Source organism: Saimiri boliviensis, chromosome 13, assembly GCF_048565385.1.
Source record: "Saimiri boliviensis isolate mSaiBol1 chromosome 13, mSaiBol1.pri, whole genome shotgun sequence".
In the NCBI taxonomy this organism is placed as follows: domain Eukaryota; kingdom Metazoa; phylum Chordata; class Mammalia; order Primates; family Cebidae; genus Saimiri; species Saimiri boliviensis.
In genome coordinates this window covers 18058614-18077291 of record NC_133461.1, presented here as the reverse complement: position 1 = coordinate 18077291, position 18678 = coordinate 18058614, and the positions used below count along the sequence as shown (strand labels likewise).

The 18678-nt window shown below is 36.0% G+C and overlaps 1 non-coding gene across 1 annotated transcript; it reads left to right on the top strand.

Moving 5' to 3' along the window:
• Positions 1-9798: 9798 nt before the first annotated feature.
• LOC120361790 (U6 spliceosomal RNA) lies at positions 9799-9905 on the top strand. The gene has a single exon (XR_005577905.2). It is a non-coding gene; the product is annotated as a U6 spliceosomal RNA (small nuclear RNA).
• Positions 9906-18678: the final 8773 nt, after the last annotated feature.

Below are 18678 nucleotides of genomic sequence, written 5' to 3'. Positions count from 1 at the left end.
ATAAGTATTTCATGGAAGTTGATGAGTATATTTTCAATAAAATATTTTATTTTAGAAAGTTGAGTGAAGTTTTGAAAAGTACACAAAATTAGTAATTTTTGCTATGAAAAAAGATCTCCTCTTAAAATATTTTCCACTATTAAAATTAAATGTTAGTTTTAGATATATGAAATAATATATATAATTTAAGATAAATCTGGGGAAAATTGTGAGTTGATGTGGTAGGAGTAATTCTAAGATGGTTCCTCTACTATTCCTTTCTCTGATCTTCAAGTCTTGAAAAATGCCTTCCTTTAAGTGGAGATGGGAACTGTGAGTTCCTTCTGGCCAATAGAAAATGGCAAAGAAAAAGAGGTTTTAAAGACAGATAAAGTCCACAAATCAGTTGATTGGGATTAATAAAAAAGGATATATTTCCGGAAGAGCCTTATTAGGTGAAAGTCCTTGAGAAAAGATTTGGCCTCCCTTGAGGTCAGAGATTGATCTCGTAGCCTTAATGAAGTAGGCAGCCACATTTCCCATATCCAGAAACTATGGGAAGCCTCTAGGACCTGAGTTTGAGTTTGACATAAACGTAATAACCACTAATGAGCTGGTGCCCTCATACAGCCACAAGAAAATGAATTCTTCCAACAACTTGAGTAAGCTTAGAAGCAATCCTTCCCCAATCAAGCTACTAGATTGAATACAGCCTAATAAAGACCTTGATTACAGCTTTATAGGACACAAAGCAGCTAAGAGAACCCAGCCGAGCTGTGCCCAGATTTGCAACTTATGGGAACTCTGAAATAATAAATATGCATTGCTCTAAGCCACTAAAATAATGTTAATTTGTTATACTGCCATCAAAAACTAAAACACGTTTACAGAGATGCCTAACTATCCTTAAATTGCTTTCTCTACCCACCTCCATCCCACTACGTATACACACATTCATACAACAGAATCCATCTTAAACATCTAAATGATATTGCTGTAAATTTAAACACAGCTGTTAATTTGAATGACCAAGTGAAGGAAGAATATGGGGTACGGGTTGAGGAGCCGGCTTTGCCACAACAGTAGTTAGTGGCCATTCTAAACTTGGGCATAATAGGGTTGCTCTGGGACACAACTTACCCCTCAAGCTACTGAAGGTATTTCTGAAGGCAGTCAACAAGACTGGGAAAGAGATATGTCTCACTATGCAAAATAATTTCAGGCTGGACTCAAGTGGAAAGTTGGCGCTTGCTAAACAGCATCCACAAAAACAATGAGGAAACTGCCACACAGAGGTAAACACTTGGGTTGATTCATGGTTCCAGCTCCTACCACATTCTTTTTAGCCTGATGATTTATCAGTGCTGCAGCTTAAGATTTAGGAGAAAATTTCAGTAGCATTTTAATAATTTTTGAGGAGACACAAGGAGAATTCGTAATTTTGGAATAAATACCACATCTCATTTACCTTTCAAGAGTGAGTGACAAGGGGGGACAGCGAGATGTAGCTAGATGGCTAGAAAGCTGCATTCTTATTATGCCTTAGAAAGCCCTACACAGCCAGCATGTCCATTACTCTTAGTTCTTAACTATTATTCATACCTCTGGTCTTCCTGCTCCAGAATCCCTGGACTCCTTGCTATCACTGGAACAAGTTAGACACCGTCCCATCTTAGAACTTTTGCCTTGTTGCTCTGTCTGGAATGCTCTTTGTTTAAATATTGTTATCACACTGATTTCTCAACTCCTGCAAGTTTTTGCTCAAAATGTACCTTCAGGATGAGGTAACTCTCTAGTCATAACACTCCTCAGTTTTCTTACCTACTTTTTTCTCTCCTAAGTACTACCGTCTGATATTTTATATATTTATGTTGTTTTTTATGTCTCTCTAGCCACAGAATATAAGTTCCCTCAGTGCAAGGATGTTTGACATTTTTGTTCACTCGTGTCCCTAGTGCAATAGAAGATGCTCAAACATTTGTTGGAAAAAAAAAAAAATAGCTTGAGATTAAAAAGCAGAACTAGACAATACCAGTCCTTAACAAGAAACAGCAAAAAATAAAACCATGTTATGGATAAAATGCTGGAAAAAATCATGCAGAATATAGATTATTAAGAACAAATCACACAAATAATAAAGACTATAATAGTTAAGTTAGAGGCTGGGTACAATGGCTCATGCCGGTAATCCCAGCACCTGGGGAGACTAAGGCGGGTGGATCACCTAAGGTCAGGATTTCGAGACCAGTTTGACCAACACGCAGAAACCCTATTTCTATTAAAAATACAAAATTAGCCTAGTGTGGTGGTGCCTGCCTGTAATCCCAGCTATTCTGGAGGTTGAGGCAGAAGAATAGCTTGAACCTGGAAGGCAGAGGTTACAGTGAGTCGAGATTTTGCCATTGCATTCCAGCCTGGGCAACAAGAGTGAAACTCCATCTCAAAATATATAAATAAATTAATAAATAAAAAATAAAAAATAGTTAAGGTGGAAAGGTGGATAGCCCAACATAAATATACAGAAGGATCATTGGTGTTCCTCAAGCAAAAACATTTTTAAAAACAAAAAAAGGACAATAATAAAATATGATAGAAGAAAATATTCCTATGTGGGGGCCTAAATATTAATACAAGCTAAGAGGGTTTACTATGCTCTAGAGACTTTCACTGGTGCATAAATCAAGTGTTAAAATCAATTTATTCAGAAAAGAAGACACTTTGACCTCATATCAGAATTTTTCCCATAATGTTATATCCTAGTAATGGTTCACAGTCTATAGAAATTCAATGAGAAAAAGTTATTGCCAGAAATTATATGCTGAGCTAATTTGTGGTTCATGTGACTTGACACTGAGGAAAAAATCACCACATAAGAAAGTCTTCATTACTATTTACCTACCATATATTAGTAAATTACTCATACAGAAATGAGATTTATTAAATAAAAATATAAAGTAATGACTTATTGCAACATAAAAGAAATGAAAGAAAGCATTAAAACCATTGAAATATAGATTTAAGCATTAGAAAATGTGATTTATGTGGACCAGGTGTGGTGGTTCATGCCTGTAATCCCAGCAATTTGGGAGGCTGAGGTTGGCGGATCATTTGAGGTCAGGAATTTGAGACTAGCCTGGCCAACAGGATAAAACCTGTCTTGACTAAATATACAAAATTAGCCCGTGTGGTGGCACATGCCTGTAACCTCAGCTACTCGGAGGCTGAGGCAGGAGAATTGCTTGAACCCACGAGATAGAGGTTGCAGTAAGACGAGATGCACCACTGCATTCCAGCCTTGCAGTAGAGTGAAACTTCATCTCAAAGAAAAAAAAAAAAAACAGAAACAGGAGAAGGGCTTGTAATCTCAGCTACTCGGGAGGCTGAAGCAGGAGAATGGCTTGAACCAAGGAGGTGGAGGTTGCAATGAGCTGAGACCTACCACTGCATTCCAGTCTGGGCAACAGAGCAAGACGCCACCATCTCAAGAAAAAATCCGAGTGTTGTAAGTATTTCTTTAAAGAAAAAAGATAGAAAGTATAATTTAACAATAATTACACAAAAAATTAAAATTCTATCAAAAAACAAGAAGGCAATAAACAAACTATGCTACTCTTACGACTCTGAGAATTAAATATTACATCTAATTACTTGCAGCAATATTTAATGAACAAAGATAATAAGTGAGATCATTAAAAATGTGATGAAAATTCCAAATAATTAGATACAATCAAGTGAAAGAAAACAGTTTACATAGCATAACACACAAATCTAAGGAATCAATTGCAGATACATATTAAAATTTTAAAAAGTGATAAAATAAGACTATATAATTAGTTATGACAGTAAATTTGAATAGCCCAATATTTAGCTTATTTGGTAAAATAGGAAAATAATAAGATTAAGATAAAAACACAATTGATCAAATCCAATTGCATGGGATCTAAAAAGGAGTAAGTGAAAGGTGAAATGATGCCGAAAGCTTGAAAATATAAAAGCAAGCTTAGATATTAGATATTAGAGAATAACCAAATAAAAACAAAGCACAGGCCAGGTGCAGTGGCTCACACGTGTAATCCCAGCACTTTGGGAGGCTGAGGCAGGCAGACCACAAGGTCAAGAAATTGGGACCATCCTGGCCAATATGGTGAAACCACGTCTATACTGAAAATACAAAAATTGGCTGGGCGCCGTGGCAGGTGCCTGTGGTCCCAGCTACTTGGAAGGCTGAGGCAGGAGAATTGCTTGAACCCAGGAGGCGGAGGTTGCAGTGAGCCAAGATTGTGCCACTGCATTCCAGCCTGGGGACAGAGTGAGACTCCATCTCAAAAAGAAATCCATAAAAGCAAAAAGCAAAAAAAAAAAAAAAAAAGTATAAGTTGCTACAAAACAAAAAACAAGAAAATATAAATTCATAAAAGTAAAATTGAATTATTAAAGACTAAAACTAAAAGGTTGGTGTTTGTGAATATAACCAGAAGTTTATTAGTTGGGGACAAACAATAAAAGAAGAGAAATCAGGCAAAAACAGAAAAATCTTAATTTAAAATTTAATGTAGTTAATGGGGGAAATAAACATATATTTGTAGAAATAACTATGTCTTCATACTAATATATGTGACTATATAAAGAAAATCCATAATATACAATTAAAATTAAATTCAGAGCAATTAAAAACATAAGAAGATAAATGTTAGATATTGAAAATATTAGTGGTCAAAGAATATGTCTAAAATAACTGTCAATATCAATTCAAAAACAAATTCTTGCATTACTAATGGCCAAAAATTTATTTTTGAATTGATATTGATATTTACTTCAGATATATTCTTTGACCACTTATTTTTCTAATAAGGGGTAAATATTGGGAGTTTCAAATCATATTGTAAAATAATGAATAAATGTAAAATACTATTAGAGCTTACCTACTATATACAGGCTATCAATTGGAATTTAATAGATTGCTAGACTAGACGCAGTGTGGATTGCTGACAAGGTGTTTCGCTCTCTTTCCATGTAATGTGATGGGCGGTATTTAGCTAACTATTGATACACTTAATATGGAACCACTGGCTCTGCCAGAACACCAGATCCAAAGTTTGATAATTAAATTAACAGCTTTGGAAAGGTCTCTTCACTTCACAGTTTCTATTTAAAAAATTCCAATAAAATCCAATCACTTTACTTGAGGTGTTCCACAAAACAACTTTTTATGACAAAATTAGTTTGGTAAACTGATATTAAAAAGCTACATCTTAGAAATACTCGATTCATATTAACATATTAAAAACCTTTAGAAACTAAAAAAATGATTTTTAATTTTTGTTAACCTCAAATCATTCAAAAATTATTTAGACACAAATCCTTTTTCTTTCAAAATCTCTTAAAACCTTAAGAGCACTGACAAATATTCTTCAGTGGTCCTGGACTGCATAATATTTTGATTCTTTCAAAGGGTTTTCACATACTGTGAGAATATACCACAGGCAGGTCAGAAGTACTTGAAAATTTTGACAAAATGAGGTAGTTTTATTTATATTAATATGTAATAAGTAGAACAAAATAGCACATTTAATAATGAATGTCATTGAAACATTTTCTAAATTAGGCAATATAACAAAAACTTTCAATAAATTCAAATAAGCCATAGTAAAACAGTCCATAATTTATAATAATATGAGACAACACTATAAATTCATGACAAAAATTTAGAGAAAAACATTTTAACCTGAAACTTGGAAATATAGTGGGGAATCATCAACAAATGAGGAAAAATAAAAGACTGTAAGGCTGTTTCAACCAATTCTGCTCCCCTGGTGGCCCACCCACTTATGCCTCTTTCACACAGGACAGGCCACCTGCTTGAAGAGCCATCGTTCCTACCCTGGGCTGAGCTCACATCCCTTGCTCTAACCCCAGTGAGGCAGCAGATTACCTGTTGTAAGGAGAGGAGCCATGTTGGCCAATATGAACCATTAGAATATCAGTGTAATTGATGGGAATGAACCAAACACCTTTATAACAGCAACAAATAAATATAAATAAATTTTTTGAATAAAAATATGCAAATGGAAAATGGCTAAAACTATGTTCACAAGAGAGTCTGGAGACTTAGGCTAAGAAGGATTTTTTTTTAAAGGAAGTACTCCACACAAGACATTTGAAAAAGAATAAGCAAAATCAACCAAAATATACTGGCAGGAGAGAAATAACAAATATACAAGGAGAAATTAATAAAAGAAAACAATAACTTTAATATATGCAGAATTTTGTTCTTTGAAAAAATAAACATATGAACTTAAAAATACAGGAAAACGCACAAAATCGCAAAATTATAATTGGTAATGAGAATGAATCATAGCAAGGAAATTAAAATAATCTGTCTCAACTCTATGGAAATGTATTTTAAAACCTGAAGTGCATGATGGTCTAGGAAAATATAAGGTATCAGGAAAAGGAAAGGATGGTTATGTTAAAATAATAGATGTCTTTTGTTAGATAATTAAGTTTATAGGCATACTATAGATTTCTTGATATAGTCTGGGTGATTTTCAAAGTTTTCGAAATTTGGAAAGTAACAGAAAATGAACTATGGTATCAGTAGTGTTTGTTCAACTGGTAAACGAATGCAGAATACAGTCACATCAGAATGCATTTTAAAGCCATGGCTTAACTCCTAGCCAATATGCTAGCCTACAAAAACAATTGAGAGACATAACATAGAAATAATTTGAAAGTAATGATATTGTGGAATTAGTGGTGCCTTAATTAAAAGACCAAGTGCCAGCTCAAAGTTTCCTTCCTGCGGCATTATTTCCTGATTTCACTGGGCCATTACTCTTACTCTCCAGTGCTCTACAGTCAGCATCTATTTTAGCCCCCATCACTCTGGACTGTAATTATGCATTTTTATGTGTGTCTCAGTCACTTTTCCTTGATGCTGGTGATTAACTTCTTTAATTTTGTATTCCAGGGGCCTGCTACAAAATCTGACTCATTGTAATCAATGGCTACTGAATACATTCATTTATTTAACCAACATCTTTAAAAAAATTTTAATATTTAACAGCTTATTGGGGTATAAATAATGCACAAAGAAATTCATGTATTTAATGTGTATAATTTGATGAGTTTGGACATAAAGAAACACCTATGATGTCATCACCACAATCAAGGTAATAAACATATCTGACACCTCTAAAAGTTTCTGTTATTTGTATTTGTTTTTCTTTTTTTGTGGTAAGAACACTTAACATGAGGTCTACCCTCTTAATTCACTCTTTGAAGTACAGAATACCATGATGTTAACTGTAGGCACTATGTTGTACAGCAGATACTTTGAATGTATTCATCTAGAACAACTGAAACTTTATACCCATTGAACAACTCCCTATTTTCCCCACCCCCAATCCCTGGCAACTTCAATGAGCCTGACTATTTCTGATACCTCATGTAAGTGGAATCACATAGTATTTGTCCTTCTGTGACTGGATTTTATTTCACTTGACATAATGTCCTCCAGGTTTATCCATGCCATCTCTGACAACAAACCCCTTTGGAATTTCAACTTTGGCTAATGAAAAAAACAGTCGCCAAAGCTTGATCTTCAATTCACACATTTCTGGGCAGTTCTCCTGTGTTCAGAGCCTTGTGGTCAGCTAGTTCTTTGTTTCAGTTATTTTTGTGCCAAAGTAAGGACACTTCAGCAAACCTTGGTGATAGGGTTAGGCTCTGTGTCCCCATCCAAATCTTATCTTGAATTGTGACACCCACAGTCCCCACAGATTGAGGGCAGAACAGGTGGAGATAATTGAATTATGGGGACAGTTTCCCCCATGCTGGTCTCATGATGGTGAGTGAGTTGTCACAAGAGCTGAGGGTTTTAAAAGGGGGTTTCCCCTTTACTGGGCACTCTATCTTGCCATCTTGTGAAAAAGGTGCCTGCTGCTTCTTTGCCTTCCACCATGATTGTAAAGTTTCCTAAGACCCCCACCCACAGCAAAGCAGAACTATGAGTCAATTAAATATCTTTTCTTTCTAAATTAGTCTCAGGTATTTCTTCATAACAGTGTGAGAACAGACAAGTACACATGGTCACCTGACAAATAGAGCTCAGAGTTATCTGGGGAAAGGTGTTGTTCAGAGCCTTGAACTCCAAAAAGATTAGAACTCCAAAAAGATTAGAAGATTATCATGTCTATTATGACGATAGTTACATAAAAAGGAAAGGAGTGTGGTCTAGTCTCTTGTCAAAATCTCCTCTAAGGAATGGCCAGCTCTGAAGATAATAGAATGGCCTCAGAGGGAATCTCTTTAAGATTGGCAATACTTATTTGTCCACCAGAAGGTTTGCCTTTTTGCACAATAACTCATATCTTCTTTAAAAATAAAATGCCATTATCAATATGGCTCACTTAGTCTGCTAAGAAGAGGGATGAACCCCAAAGTCCAATTTGCTTTTTTCAGGGGAAAATGTTACAAGGGCGTGGATGGCGCAATGGTAGTGTCATTCCCTCCCTCAGCCCTTCAGTTACTATTTTCTACAGCCCCAGGATTAGAAATATTTTTTAAAATGTATCACCTAGCTTGTGCACAGATTGAATACATTTCTACAAGTCTGTAGCCTCAGTTATGAGGAATGTCACTGATTCCTCAAACTCCTTTATCCAACTGGCCCAATATCCTTCCTCACTGGAGGCCCTCGAACCATAAGAGAACTCTATTTGATTCATTAGCAAAAAGACAAAACCCTATGAGAAATGTTATTTCCAAAGTTCTGCTTAAAGCTGGAGCTGTGCCCAATGACTCACTGTTATTCTAAGTGAAAGGAACACAAGGAAGCCATCAATCTTGAGATTGTAGAGCTATTTAAGCTGCCCAGGAAGCTGATGCCAGCTGAACAAAATGGCATTTCCACAAAGATCTAGTCAATGCCTCCTTACCATTCCTCTCATCCTTCCTTTTATTCTTTAATTCCTGCCATCTCTTGGTTTTAAAATTAAAATCAAAACAAAATTAAATATATAATAACTTTATTATTTTATTCATTTCATTCCAAAATACTTCCTGACATGTAAGTTTAATTTTTAAAAGAAGTAAAGGCAACATTAATATAGAAATATATTACATCTTGAATAGTCACAGTTCTGTAAAAAAAAAAAAAAAAAAAAAAAAAAACTACTCACTAAGTATTTGTTGGGCAAACGCATATTAATTTTTTGTGAATTCAGTTGAGCCCTTTATTCAGCCTTAAATAAGTAAACAGAAATAAATTTCTCTAAACTTTGCTGATATTTAAATGCTATATTTATTTGTTTGAATGAAAAAAAAAAGACAATGAGTATGACACTTGTAATCACCAACTAAGCTGGATTTGTAAGGCATGTTGACCAGAGACTACTTTATTTCACTTTGGGAATTAACCCCAGCTTAGCTTCTACCAGGAGGCATCATTGAGGGTAGCATAAAACTCTAACGAACCTTTCTCTATAGAAGGTTAACTGAGAAAACTATGAAAATATACTATCCAGCTGTGGGGCTTGATTTTTTTTCAGAAAAATAAATGATCTAATTGCTAAACTGTCCATATATACAAAAATTCACTATATACATTTATAACTAATATTAAGAAAATGTCATTTGAAGTAAAATAATAAGAAAAGCTAGTATCAAAGTAGAAAACAGTCATTTTGAAACTTGCACTATGGGTAAATGCTATCTAGAGTATGTTACAAAGAGATCAGCACCACGGGCTCTTAAGAACTCCAGGTTTGTTTCTTTCGTCAAAATTTTTCTTTCCACCCATGTAGAAAACTACTGTCTGTGCTCGCTTCGGCAGCACATATACTAAAATTGGAACGATACAGAGAAGATTAGCATGGCCCCTGCGCAAGGATGACACGCAAATTCGTGAAGCGTTCCATATAAAAAAAAAAAAAGAAAAGAAAAGAAAACTACTGTCTCTGCCAGGACCCACACTACATACGGTTTCAGGCTGTCTTTTTAGGATTAGTCTCTAGGTATCTGCGGTGTTTAGAAGTTTATTGGTTCAGCCCACTTTAAATTTCTACAAATCCAGGATTCTACTCACCAGTCAGACACCACTGAGGACTTTGCTTGGCAGCTCATCTAATGACAATGCAGGCTTTGTGTATCACAGAACCTAAATTTATTCCTGAGCTGGTGAAGATGCCTGGACATGTTAAGAATAAACTCTCTTCTCTAAGTTGAGGTTTACCTAGCAAAAACTAAGCAAAAGATCTATAAAGACCATAACACGAAATGCCTTTTATTTTCCTGTGACTTTCTTTTTCTCCATTAGGGCTTCATAGACTGGATATAGCCAGCCTTCCTGTCATTTGTAAGCAACCCGTAAGTCCTATACTCTTTTTTAACCTCTCCTGCCTGATCAGGGCAATAACTTCATTATTTGACAAGCGTTCAGAAAACATCAAAGGGTCATTGCTTTTTAACTCTAGAAATTTTAAGTGTCTGACCATTTGTACATTTTTAACACAAAAACACAGTTTTTATGCAAATGGTTTTCTTACAACATGAGGGAATTTATCTGATAGACAAGTAAAAAGCTCATGTCCAAAGAACGTGTTTGTGTTCTGTTTTAGTCCATTTTTTGTTGCTATAACAGAATGTCTGAGATTGAGTAATTGATGAAAAAGGGAAATTTAACACAGTTCACAGTGCTGAAGGTTAAGAAGTCCAAGACTCAGGGGCCAGCATTGGGTGAGGGCCTTCTTTTTATGTCATCCCATGATAGAAATTGACAGAGAGAGGGAGAGAGGAGGGAGAAACATTCCATAAGTAAATGTTGATGAAATAGAGGAAAAAGGAAGAGAGAGAGAGAGAGAGAGAGAGAGAGAGAGAGAGAGAGAGAGAGAGGATGCAAGAAAGCTGGTTAAACAGGCAGGCTTCACTTCAAAGTTGAGAGCAACTCATACTCATTAAACTGCAAGGCACAAACTAAATTTTGATCTGCCCCAGGAAACTCACAACCTTTACAACTTGTTTTCATTGGCACAGAATAGCCCCTACACTGTTCATCCCAGTATTTCTTTTCTCTCTTAAAATTATGGGAGTAATGTTTTCCTTCCAATACTGGTTCTCCTCTGTGCTCTTAAGCCCTGCAGTTATTCAGTATAATTGACTGCATGACAACCTGAGACAGAAGTAATGTGAGGTCAGCAATCTGAGTCACATATCAAACTAAGAAGGTATTATGGGACAAATCACATTTTAATCAGTTGGAGCTTAGATAAATGCAGGAATACTGATAGCATTTATGGTCTGTATAACAGCCTGTGGTGTGACAGAGCAATAGCACTTTGAAATACAGACAGTGGATGTTAATTAACGGTACATCATAATGGAGCTCCTGTGGTATTACATGATGTCCATGTGAAATCTGTAATAATTTATAATGCTTGATGTGATCCCACAGCATGTGACAAGAAGTGTGATTATTTGTAGCTCTGCTTGATCTGCAGCATAAAATTTATTTTAGAAGCAATGGACAATGTTGCTAATACACACCCCTTCTTGCTAATACAGGCGTGTTCCTTTGAAGATGCATTTCAGCTCTTCCAGAATTAAGATATGGCTTCAAGTACTTAAATGAAACTTAATTCTACAGTGAATAAATATCATCTCACAGGAAATACACAAATACTTTCTTTTTCCAGGAAACGGTAAGTTGGAAAGTAGTTTCTTAATTACTAGTTCATAGCTGTATGGTCTCAGATGCTATGATTTTGAGACCCTAAGGTGCTAATTTTAGACTAATTGCATCCTTGACATCTAATTGTTCTATTCCAAACCTGACAGCCATACTGTTCTTTCAGATGCTTCCTGGGGAGGTATGAGAAGACAGACATAAAAAGAGACTTTTACTAGCAAACTAAAAATTTAATGATACTTAGCCTCCCTCCCAAAATTTATCAAAGCCTCTAAATTTCAAGAATAGAAGAAGCAAGCCACATATTAATGATACGTTTCTTCTGTGTTATTAAAGTGTTCCCACTAGTGTTATGTTAGGTGAGTGGCAAATGAGTCAAAAAATTCTAATTGGATTCAACTGGTTTTATTTTTCTCCCTAATTTTTACCCATAAATTAACTCTTGTTAATCTACTTGTGAATATCAGTTGCAAATATATGAGAAGTAAATGAACAGTCCTCAAGCAAATGATGCTTGCTTTTTCCAGAACCATCTTTCCATTTCCTGGTCCACTTATCCTTCCACTGAAATAGGAGCCTGAGTATGAGGCACAGAGAATTTCAGCTGGAGTGAAGGGCTTCATTTGTCTCTTTCTATGCAAAACCAACAGACCCTTAGACCATGAAGCCAAATACAAATTTCTTTCTTTTGAAAATATCACAAGAGCAGCTGTTCCTCAGCTATTTTGAGTGGATTTTCTGAGAACAGCTTGTAGCTGCAATATTGTATATGGTAGATGGTTGGCAAGAAGCTGGCTGTGGGAGGAGAGTAAGTAAAACCTAACAACCAGTGTAAGCTACAGTAACTAACAAATGAGGGCCAGGGATGGGGAGAAGGGACATACCCCCAAATGGAAAGAGATGGATAAGAAAGCACCATTACCCGAATGGCAAAAGGGCTAGCATTATTTTATGTATCTAATTTGAGCTTAACCCTCCTAATTTGTTAGCAGAATTTTAAGGGACAAAGGAAAGAACCACAAAGAGAAATAATTTCAGATGGGCAGCAGCTAACACCCTCTTTGCCTTCCCACTGGGCTGGATGACAGCTCAGCAGGGCAGGAGCCTGCTTATTGGTTCCATGCTGGCTTGCACATCATATCTCTGGCTGAGAGCTAACGTGTTCCGGGGGCCCTGATCTGGGTCATAGGATATCATCCCTGTGTGTAACAAGGACGCATGAGCAGCCTGTGGATTCTGAGGAGAGAAGCCAGGGTGTCATCAGAACAGCATCAGCATCTGAAGTCAAGCTGAGACGACAGAGATTGTAGAACCAAAATGGTTCCCAGGAGAAGCCGTTTGACATATCCCAATGGATCCTTGATGTATCACACACTGGAGTAGCCAAGACCTCCCCATTGTCATCTCTACATTGCCAAAGCCCTGGCTGGACGTTGAGCTGCTAGAAAACATGCTCATGACCTTATGTGTTAGTCCCCAAATCCTGTGTTTTCTTTCAAATGCCCACTCTCTAGATCTCAGGCACTAGTCATCTCAACATCTCAAATCTAGCTTTGAACTGGCTCTTCTTAGAAAGGGGTCTTGGTGCTTATCATTGTTTCACTTCATTTCATCTCAAACATTTAGAAATAAACAACTCTCGGGCTCACAACTCTGTGTTTGACATTTGCTTTTTATTGACTCCTCACTCCTATCCTTATCTGTGTCTTTGACCACATGTAGAAATTTAATTTTAAAACATTACTTGATAAGCTTTATAGGGCAAATAAGAGTTCTCCAGTTTTCTAAAAATTTTGAAACAGTTATGTATAGCTTATCCCAAATTAAGCATTTCCAAACACTAGAAGACTTGTTCCTAGTGATCTCTTAGTGACTTCTTGTGCTTTGGAAAGTTGAAGATGTGAGGGTGTTTTGGTTATCATAATGGTTATTGTCACTCTGAGAATTTAAGAGTCATGGTCTTGATGTCCTGAAATGAACCTGCAGTCCTGCCCAATGGAAGCATTCCCCCTAACTCTTCAAGATTTCCAGATATTTTACATGACATTCTTAGAGATACAATACTTGTTTATAATTTACTAAAACTATAATGTGACTGTTTTAAGTGCAAGCACAAGATTTTCTTGTGTGGGTTTAACACAAATTGGCTATTCCAGGAATGCAACGTTTGTGTAAATAGAGAAAAGATTGTACTTTCTTTGGACCTTTTCCAGGAGTTGATTACCATTTTGTAAAATCACAACATCCCTGGAAATGCCACTCACAAAATCTGAGTTGCAATACAGTGCACCTATACCCAGCTGCATCTGTAGCAATTACATTCCTGATAAACGCTTGACCACTTCCTCAGCTCTCCCAGTGTAGTCATGTCCAAGCATCTGTACCTTTGAAACATATGTGATGCTATTACAAATTACTTTGATCTTTATTTTAAATTATAATTAGATCAAGGGTATAGTTAGGTTATGCTAGCTATGAATTCCATTATCAGGATTAAAGAAGACGTATTAAAATAATAAATTTTTATTTTTTAAAAAAGGGGAAATTAGGTATGCCAATATCGAGAAGCATAGCACCAAAACAATCTCTCAACAAGTTAATGAGTCAAGTGTATTGTTACAAGTTTGCTGTTTCAGATCTAATTTGTTCTCTGCAATCTACCTGTTGCATCACTATAATTTGTTGACTTCCAGTCTACTAACTCTAACATACTTTCCAGGTGACAGTAAGTTAAAGGAGGCCACTCCAGGTCAAGAAGGGTGTGTAAGCTGCTCTAAACAGGAAAGTGAGTATTCCTCTTTCACAATCCCAAGTTCCCGATTTTAGGCTTTTCTTTCTTTCTTTCTTTTTTTCTCCCCAAGTTTCAAGGGATAATGAAAGGACTAGAAGGTGATTTGAATCTATGGCTCCATCATTCATTAAGATAGACAGGACTAAACTAGAGTTTGGACTTGAATCAGTCAGGATATCAGCAAATCAGCAGTGCCACAAGGATCTTTAACTCCCGAGTGCACAGTCCTGCACAGTAACATTTTCATACCTAAGACTTATTCTTCCTTCTGTGATTTGATTCTTGATCTGCAACACAAGTATCTTCCTCCTGCCTCCTTAGACTCTTCCCTAAAAAGAATCCCACTAGACCAATTACAGATTTATTACTAGTTATTCTTTACTTCGTTTGCATGAAATTTTTCTTACTGTGTGTGACTATCACAAGGTAGAGAGTACAGAGCCTGTTTCTTGGATCTCTGTGGTGACGTACGCTCCATGTGACTCCGATCAGAATCTTTGATTTATTTCGATGCCTCCTGAGCTCTTTGTCACTGACTAATACCCAGTTTCCAACACTTCGCTCTTGTGCTTTACTTCTGCCTTCCCAAGATCTGACTGATCTGAGAAACATTTCTGGAATATAATAATTTAATGCTTTCTGTGGCTACTATTTAAGATTTACGCTTTGCCCCTCCTCCAAAAAAGTACCCTTCCTGGCCAGTAGACAATTCTTGGTGGTATGTGATAAAATTACCTAAATCAAAATAAAATGCTCTCCTTTTCCTTAAATAGGATGGACATATTGACACAAACACTCAAAGGTGTGGTCCTTATGGCAAATAAGTTCCTATAGTGAAATGCATGCACTAGACATGTAGCAATTAAAACCAGTTATGTACCTTCACATACTCTGACTCAATTAGTTCTAAATAATGTGTTATATGTGGCTTCCAATGTAGAATTTTTTACAGAGGCAAACTGAATTGATAAATTGGTACTTGTTTCTTGTACTCTTTGCATTTATATTAATCATTACAAATCAATATATTGACGTTTCTATTTCTGAGTAAATCTTTTGTAATTTTAGCTGCCCCATTCCATTCCCTAGGTCCAATTTATTTTGAATACACGCATAAAATAAAAATTATGGATAAGCAAAACTGAGATCAGACTATAGATCCATAGATCAAGGTTCTCACCCTCAAAACTATGTAAACAAAAAACTTCCAAGGCCGGGCACGGTGGCTCAAGCCTGTAATCCCAGCACTTTGGGAGGCCGAGGCGGGTGGATCACGAGGTCAAGAGATCGAGACCATCCTGGTCAACATGGTGAAACCCCGTCTGTACTAAAAATACGAAAAAATTAGCTGGACATGGTGGCGCATGCCTGTAATCCCAGCTACTCAGGAGGCTGAGGCAGGAGAATTGCCTGAACCCAGGAGGCGGAGGTTGCGGTGAGCCGAGATCGCGCCATTGCACTCCAGCCTGGGTAACAAGAGCGAAACTCCGTCTCAAAAAAAAAAAAAAAACTTCCAAAGGAAGAGCATCAAACTCCGCAGAGACAGTATGCTGCAACAGAGAAAACTTAAAACATAGTCTTCAGAGTCAAAAATACCTGGAATATAATTCATTGCTTAACATTTATTGATATATGACACTGAAGAACTAAGTGTTACTGAAATAGACTAAGACTTATTTTAAGTGCTTAACACACATGTACATGCTCACATACATTTTAACTTGATATTTACTATTTTAAATTCTTAGAAGGCACATGCACCCTACCCTATTGTTTGCACTAATATGAATGAGTGTTGTTACCAAGGCCCTAATTCTTAAAAATGAGAAAATGCATAAGTAAATGATATATAACAAGGGCTTATTTTTTGGACTATATCCCACTAACTCCTATGCTGCCCTGGTATGCCAACTGCTATTGTGATGGAGAAAAGCAATCCCAGATATTTCCTTTATGTCTGTGGTACAGCAAATGGCTAACTTCATTACCAGGCCCTCCTTCTTGCTTCCTGTGAATTAGAATGTGATTGTATGATACCCTAGGGCTTACCCATGAACATAAGACCTACAGGCCTTTTTTGAGTAGCCGCTTCTATACTCCCTGACTTCAGCAGAAACTACAAAAGCGACCTCTATGGAAACATCTACCTTAACTACTAGGGGCACTAGCACTAGAGATTAGTGCTCTATATTTTAGCTGACTTCCAGTGCACCAGTCTTTTCATTATTTTAGGGTGGGCAGTACAGAGGCCTGATGCTGGCTCATGGAGGGCCATGACAAGAAGAGAGGAATGCCAGGTGACTCTCAGAGTCTACCAAGCCACCATAAGTTATGATAGAGCTCTGCTTGAAACATGTGTCAAACTTTTAGTTAAAAGTAATAAACCTTTTTATTGTTTAATTAACAGAGAGTAGATATTATTGTGTTTGCTTTTGCCAAATCCCTAGATCTTGGGATAGAAAGAATTGATCAAATACTGTCAGTACTTTGGGATTTTCATTTTTGCAGAAATACCCCTAAGACTCCTCAGTTAAAACAGGTATAAGATTCTCAATCTTATAAGGTTGCTGTGAAAGTTAAACAAAACATATATAAAGGTATTTTTACCTAAAAGAAATTCAGGACATGATAGTTTTTAAACACATTACAAATCAGAAGTAGCCAGGACTTATTGAGGGGAAATCTATGATTCATTCCAACAACTACACACTTGTGAATGACATTCATTTGTTGCCAAGTTTGCATTGTGAGGACTTTTCAAAGACTATTCAGATAAGACAAATTATGAGTTTCATGTTAATCATAATATTCTACATTCACAAATGCAGCATACTTTCCTAGATTGATGAAAACTTCCAAAAAAATTGATGATACATGAGATACCCTTCTATTCCAAATTGGGTTAGGTTAAATGGAACTCAATGATATTCTGTGGCAATAAAATTGCTATACTATTGAATTAATATTATATTGGGCAATCTTTTAACAAGATTTAATAGACTGTCAGGATGTAGGAGGGAATATATTTTGAACTATGTGGCTTTAACAATTGCGTACAATAGGAGGAATTCACAAGAGAGTATCTCAGTAAATGCTGAACTTCACTCTGCTAGTTCATTATGTTTCTTGACCTTCAGCATGTACAAAAATAATAAAGAAAAAAAATAGTAAGTAAGGAAATCTTGTGCATATACATATCAAACCCATGAAAAAAACAGATGTTGGTTACTTTGCTATGATTGTTTTAAGACAAGCTTTCATTAGAAATATAGGGAAAATTCCTACAGTGGGAAATCCCTAAGAAAACAGCATTAAACTCCAGCCAGAACTATGATATGATGTCCATCAGTCTGTGAAACCTTTATGTTGTGATATATTCAAAAGGGAGACCCTTTTAAAAATGTCCTTGAAAAAGGATTTTAGGATAAGACACCTTCTTTTGGGGAAAATTAAAATACAAAAGAACTCATCTCAGAGCTTACACATTGTTTACTTTTTTAAAAGAGAAAAATTAGAAATAAACTAAAATCTTTACCCACCACATCAAGTCTTAAAGAGGATCCTCATTTTCAGTAATGTTAGAAGTCTGACAGCCTAACATGCGTAATGAAAGACAAAACAAACTATGAAAAGATATGATAGGTGAATGCAAAGAGAATGAGAGGGAACCCATTTATTTTATGCAGAATTAAGTGCGATGTCAGAACAAGGGCCATTCGAATGGATAAATATTGTGAGATAAACTCTAACAAGATTCAGATGGGAGGAATTAAGTAAGGAGATACATCTGGAGATGTATAGTTCTTTGTAATTTTAAAAAGTGAAATTTATTTGAGCTGTGCCTTCAGATATATTACATGAAATAATTGTAGTATGTTAGGGCCATGAAATAAGCTAATCACTTGTTATTCTGTACTTTTTTTTTTTTTTAATGTGCATAGGGGTAGGGGAGGACAATAAACACTGCTAAAAATGATGCAAAGACTGTCTGGAGGACTTGGAAATAAGTGAAACTCCTGATAGATGGAATTAGCCATCTGTATGAAATAAGATATTTTGTAAATACATGTCATAGAAAAGTCTATGAAAACATAAAATCAGACAACATAATAAGAGAAGCATAATGGATTCCAGCTAAGGAACCTAAAAAAATTTGCCAAATTCCCCTACTTTCAAAATACAGTTTTGTTTTTCTTACACAAAGTTTAAAATAAATGCCACC